Here is a 6,000-nt window from a genome sequence, read left to right as displayed (position 1 = left end):
ATATATACAAATATACATACATACATATATAAATATTTTCTCTATTTTTACAACAATACAAAACCATAAAAACCTAATTTTGTATGCAAATATGTAATTAATAAAATGAAAATGAAAAAAATAACTAAAAACTATAACGGAAAGAAAAACGTTTAATTTAAAGTGCGCAAACGTGAATGCTAACAAAAAAAATAAATAAAATAACAAAAACAACAAAATAAACACATATAAAAGTATAGTATTAGTAATAATTACTCAACTGTGAGTATGTTTGTATGTATAAAAAATATCTATCGAAACGTAACTGAGAACTTAAAATTTCCCTTAAGCTAATTTATTATTTGTAAACGCTTTATTTTTGTTGCACTATTGAAAGCAAGCGCAGAGCAAAAGCGTAAAAAAAACAAAAACACAAGTTGAAAGTTTAAAATTGTACGAAAATGTGAGCAAGAACTATTAGTTTACTTTGTAAATATATACATAAATATATTAAAAAATTAACATTTTTAAGTGAAAAATAAAAAATAAAAACTATGCGAAAATTCAATGAAATAAAATGGCTTTAATTTTTTATATATATAAAAAAAACGTTTTAAATACATACATACTAAGTATATAAATAAATTAAAATGTGATGTTAAATTTTTTTTGATTTTATGAAACAAATTTTTGTTTACATAAAATTTGCCTTTTTTAAAAAAGAACCAGGAAAAACTTTAGTTACGGCTGTGCTGAAGCTGTAATACCCTTCACAAATACAAAATATTTCTTACAAGAACTTTGAACGGTATCAATATCTCAAAAACTAAGGGACTAGTTCGTGTATATACGGACGGGCATGGCTTAATCGCCTTAGCTCGTCACGCTGATCATATATTTATGTACATATGTATATATTTTATAACGTCTCCGACGTCTCATTCTGGGTGTTACAAATTTCGTGGCAAACTTAATCCCGTTGTCGTTTTAAAACGAAATAAGAGCAGCTATGTTTTATTCCTGTTAGCGAATCTTCTATCGAAAATAGATTCGTATTCCTCATTTTGAAACGAATATGGTAACAAAATGGTAATATTTGTTTTTGTCGTTGTTGTAATTGAGAGCGCTATAGAGACGGACGCGATTATTTGAATGAATTTTTTTAAATGAAGATGAAAGTTACGAACTAGAAGCAGTTTGATATTTTAATTTCCGTAATGGAAAAAAGGTCCTGCATATGCCAAAGGTTTTAGAAAAGGGATAAAACCATCAAATTCCTATGTTTTTTGAAGGGCCTCCATCTCGCGACGAAGACGGTTGGCATAAAGTAAGTAAAATTGCAGTTTTGAATCTAAGAAGATGTTCAACAGTTATATGTGTATATATTTAAGGTATGGAAGGATAAAAAATTCAAAACAAAGAAAAAGTCGTGCACAACAAATCCGAAACTAGAGCAACAGGTGGAGGAGTTAACATACTGATACCACTGTCTTCTTTGGAAGAAGCTGTTACAAATTTGTTGCAGTTCGGTAATCAGGTGGTCGGATTCGTCGGAAGCGTGGTGCATCAAGTTGAGACGCTGGCAGTAGCAAATATTTTGAAAGAAGGTGCAAAAAATTTAGTTTTATGTGAAAAATTTTAATTTTTTAAATTTAAGCCTACAAGTCTCTTTAAGAGAATTTTATAATAACTTTTTTTTAAGAAAGCTTTAAATTTATTCGTTATATAAAAAATTTAAAAAAAAAATTAGGTAATTTTATTTTAAATTGAAACTTTGTGGTAAATTTTTGAAATTTTTATATAATAAAAATTTAAATTTTATATAGTTAAAATTAAAAATTTTATATAATTTTTATAGAAATTTAAAAATTTTTTTATTAATTTTTTGTTTTTTTGATAACTTTTGTAAAATGTTAAATTTTTTATTTAAAATTGAAAAATATTTGTATAATATTTTCATTTGATTTAAAAATTTTTAACTTAATTTTTTTCGCATTGTTTAAAAAACAGTTTTAAATTAACTTGTTTTGTAATAAATTATAAAAAGAAATTTTGTAATTTTATTTACAATTAAATTTTTTTTTATATTTTATGTAAAAAGTTACGTCTTATTAAAACTTTTTTTTATTTTTTGTTGTTAATTTTTAATATTTTTAGTGCTTACATATACAAATGTATGTATGTATGGTTTTAGAAAAATTGTTTGAAATTAAAAATTTTTCAATTCTTTGAATTTAAAATTTTAATTTAGTTTGCTATAAAAAAAATTAAAACAAGTAATGTGTTAATTTATTTTTTTTTGTAAAAAGTTTAAATAGACTATGCTACTACTATAATAATTTTAAGTATTTAAATAAACTTTTTTTATTTCCTTTTATATGTTTTGTATTATATATGTATTTTTTATATTATATTATATATGTATATTTTTTTTTGATAAGTTTTAAGGTAATATTTTTTTTTCAATTGTTTTAAACAAATTCCAAAAGATGTAAATTAAACTTTTAATCTTGTTGAATATATAATATAATATAAATTAATATATAAAATAATATACAATATAATATAATTTGCAAAGGGGAGCTTTGCTATACAAGCAGCACCACAAACATTATATAAACAAATTGTTCTAATGTATGAACACTTTTTACTTGTTTCAAATAATCAATTTGTATGTGAATATTCTCGAAATTGCCTTTCCTCCATTCGCATGTCCAAATATATTTGCATATTTTTGTGGTGCTGCTTGTTTAGCACAGCTCGTCTTTGCAAATTAGTAGATGTAGTTGTATTCCTTTTTTAATTTTTATAAACCTTTTGTATTAAATATATTTTAATTTAATTTTCAGTTTTTCCTTTTTGTTATTCTAATTTTCCCTAACACGCATGCCAAAGAACATCTGCGCATACATACTTGTATATTAGTCGTTCCTTAATAAGGTGGTGACAATTTACTTGGTTCCTTGGTAAAGTGGTGTAGTTTGTTGAGTTCGATTATCATGAGGGGAAGGTACCTTTCTGATGTGGTGTAATTGAACTTTCGAATTTGCGCATTTTCAGTGCCATCTAGCGACTAATTCTAGCGAAACAATTAACGGTAGGCGCGACATCTGGGGTGTAAGTTTGTAAGACACAACCAGTTTCATATGGCGCTGCTGTTTACCTCAAAAAAGATAACAAACAAACTCTCTTGTTTTATTAGTTAAAATTAAAAAAAAATTAACTCAGTCTTCTGCAGTCATTTCTTGATCAGTGTATCATGGTGAATTTTGAAGTAAAATATTAGAATTTTCTGAAGAAACTTTTAAAGAAAATATAAAAACTTAAGCGACTAAACAACAAGGAAGTGAATAAAATCACTTTAAAACATGCTTGTTAATAGCAGCGCCAGTTCAAACAGAAAATTTGCAGCTGGTACACCGGATATTTGGTTGTCAGAAGCGTTGGAAAAAATCAACCAACTTCGCTTCAGCTTTAAATTGTAGGGTCGCTTGGTTTGAGACCACTGAACTGCTGTGGAGCGGCTTTCCAAATAATGTTCAAGTGCATGAAGCGCAGAAAGTAGGTCTGAACTCATCAAAACACTTCAGTTGCACAAGTCCAGGTAAGAGGTAAGCAGACGGCGATGTGATATGAGTTGGCATAATCGATTTTTATTGGAACAAGCGTCTCAAATAAGATTTTTAGATACTATGTCGGTATAGTCTTCTCTTTGTGGGCTAACCAACAAAGTATAAGGTGCAGATCGAATGGAGGCCTTTTAGTAACTTCTTATACCATACTTCAGTTTAGTTTGAGTACCATTGGCTGCGTAAACATTTCAATGTTTATTTATTGAGGCTAGTCAGTAAATGGAGTAGCGGTTGTGATCAACTAATTAAGCTAAGCCAGTTCGCTTCGAGAATGAGCACGACTTCATAAATACATACATACATACCACACTTATAATATGTACCATAAAAAGTCAAATGGTATGGTATACTTATGAGGCGCAGTGTTGGTGGTTCAGTTGGGCGTGAGTGTGATGAAAATGCCAAGAGCGCAACGCATGTGTAGAACACAACAAAACTGATCGGTCGCGTGGCCGCACGAAGGTCGAAATATTGTGCGTCGCGAATAAAATACACTGGGCAATGTGCCCGGCTGGAGCAGGCGGCATCGCTGCAGGCAATTGCAGTAGAATTGAGCGAGAGACCGACTGCCGGAGCAATGAAAATGCGAAGAAAACTTCAGTTGTTGGACAATGTTCGCGGCGGAAGGAATTATTCGCCGAACGATCGGTGCGAGACGTGAGTGAAAATAATTCAAATTGTTTGTCTTTGCAAAAATAGTGCAGAAATCGGAGGCTATTTTGTGTTTGAAATTATGAAATCGGAGTGCGCGACGCAGGTGAAATTTGATTTTGGCGCGTGGACTCGTAAAAAGCGGTAATTAAAACGGTTATTTGCGGAACGGCATGATCGAAAGTGAATAGTGATGTGGGGGAAATGTGCGAAATTGTGTGAGAATAAAATTTGATGAATAGGCACATGTGAGTGTACGTACATACATATGTATGTATGTGAGTACATAAAATTTTTACATAGTATGAAAAGCGCATACAGATGTGTGACTATGTTTACTTTTGTACACACAATTACATATACATATATATGTGCGTTAGGGGAACAAAATATGCATAAATAGAAATGAAATAACTACAAAAAAATATCCAAAAAGTTATAACTAAACGGCATTTCAAAAAATAGTAATAAAAATTAAATTAAACTGTAAACTATTAATTTAATTAATTAAAAAAAGAAAATAAAACAAAATTTGAAAGAACCAAAGTAAATTAACTAATTTTATTTATCTAAAAAATATTAATATTTATGGAGTTTAATGAATAACATTTAATTAAAAAACGAACAATACTATGTATAAACAAAAATTAAATACATGTATAATAAGTTAAATGAATGTATTTCATTGAAACTTATAAATAAACACCAACAAACAAGACAAAACAAATAAAAAGTGAACAAGTGAAGCTGAAAATTTAATGAAACAAACTAAACAAATATACATATATATAATACAAAAAAATAATTAATAAAAAGGGAAAACTTTAGTTTAGCATCCCACGATTTCAGGGTTAAGAGGGGTATAGTCCGCCGGAAACTTATAGTTTTCGAGATATTTGCATTTTAAGTTGAAAATTTGCCAAATTTTATTTTACAATTTCTCGATTTATGGGTAACTTTTCTTTTATATTATGCACTTATTATACACTAACACTTCACTTATATATAATATATATATATATATATATTTATATTTTGAAAGCGAAATTAATAATAAAAGAGGATTATATTCCAAATACATGAACTACAATTTTGTTAATTCCCTTCTATTGATAAATTATTGTATTGGACCGACCAGGGTTATTTTTTTGAAGCGCGGCCGAAGGCCGCCAGTGGAAATAGGACCTTTAAACAAAAAAAATTAATGTTAAAGAGGGTATATCACTCTCTTTAAACTTCAATTTCTATAACGGAATTTTCTACAACTAAACAAGGTACCGTTTCTTTTTTTGTCCGTTTTGTCATTATTTTCATATTCAAATTGAATTGGTGAATATTGTGCATACACGTCATTCCGCAAGTTTTTATATTTTTTACATATTTATCTAAATTGTGATAATTTTTGAAAAAATGAGTGGAAATACATCAAGTATGTTATTAGAAATTTAAGATTATAACAAATATTACTTAAGACTTTTGAATATATTGTTACGAACCGTCAACCAGCCGTGGTCTGGTAAAAAAAAAACAATGTTCTCACAGTGTCCGAAATCAAGGAAATGTGGAATTTCCCTAAAATAATTCAAAATTTCGACACTAGTGAGAAATGTATATCGTTTGCATAGGAGGAGGGCTTAATTTTAAAAAGCAAATTATGCGGTACGCATGGGATACCTATGTTGGTATCCTTATCTGATAGGAGCACGGTTGGCATATTCCGATGCCGGAAAGGTGCCTG

The 6,000-nt window shown here is 28.8% G+C and overlaps 1 protein-coding gene across 1 annotated transcript in view; it reads left to right on the top strand.

Annotated features, from left to right (window-relative positions):
• Window positions 1-3,295: 3,295 nt before the first annotated feature.
• spri (Src homology 2 domain-containing protein sprint) overlaps window positions 3,296-6,000 on the top strand; it is a 444,507-nt gene continuing 441,802 nt past the window's right edge. The window contains exon 1 of the mRNA XM_014229879.3: window positions 3,296-3,590. The gene's annotated coding sequence lies outside the window, so the exon portion shown is untranslated. The remainder of the gene's footprint in view (window positions 3,591-6,000) is intronic.

This window comes from Bactrocera oleae, chromosome 5, assembly GCF_042242935.1.
Source record: "Bactrocera oleae isolate idBacOlea1 chromosome 5, idBacOlea1, whole genome shotgun sequence".
NCBI classification, from domain to species: Eukaryota; Metazoa; Arthropoda; class Insecta; order Diptera; family Tephritidae; genus Bactrocera; species Bactrocera oleae.
The sequence above is the reverse complement of the archived record's forward strand: the minus strand, read 5'-3'. Positions and strand labels throughout refer to the sequence as shown.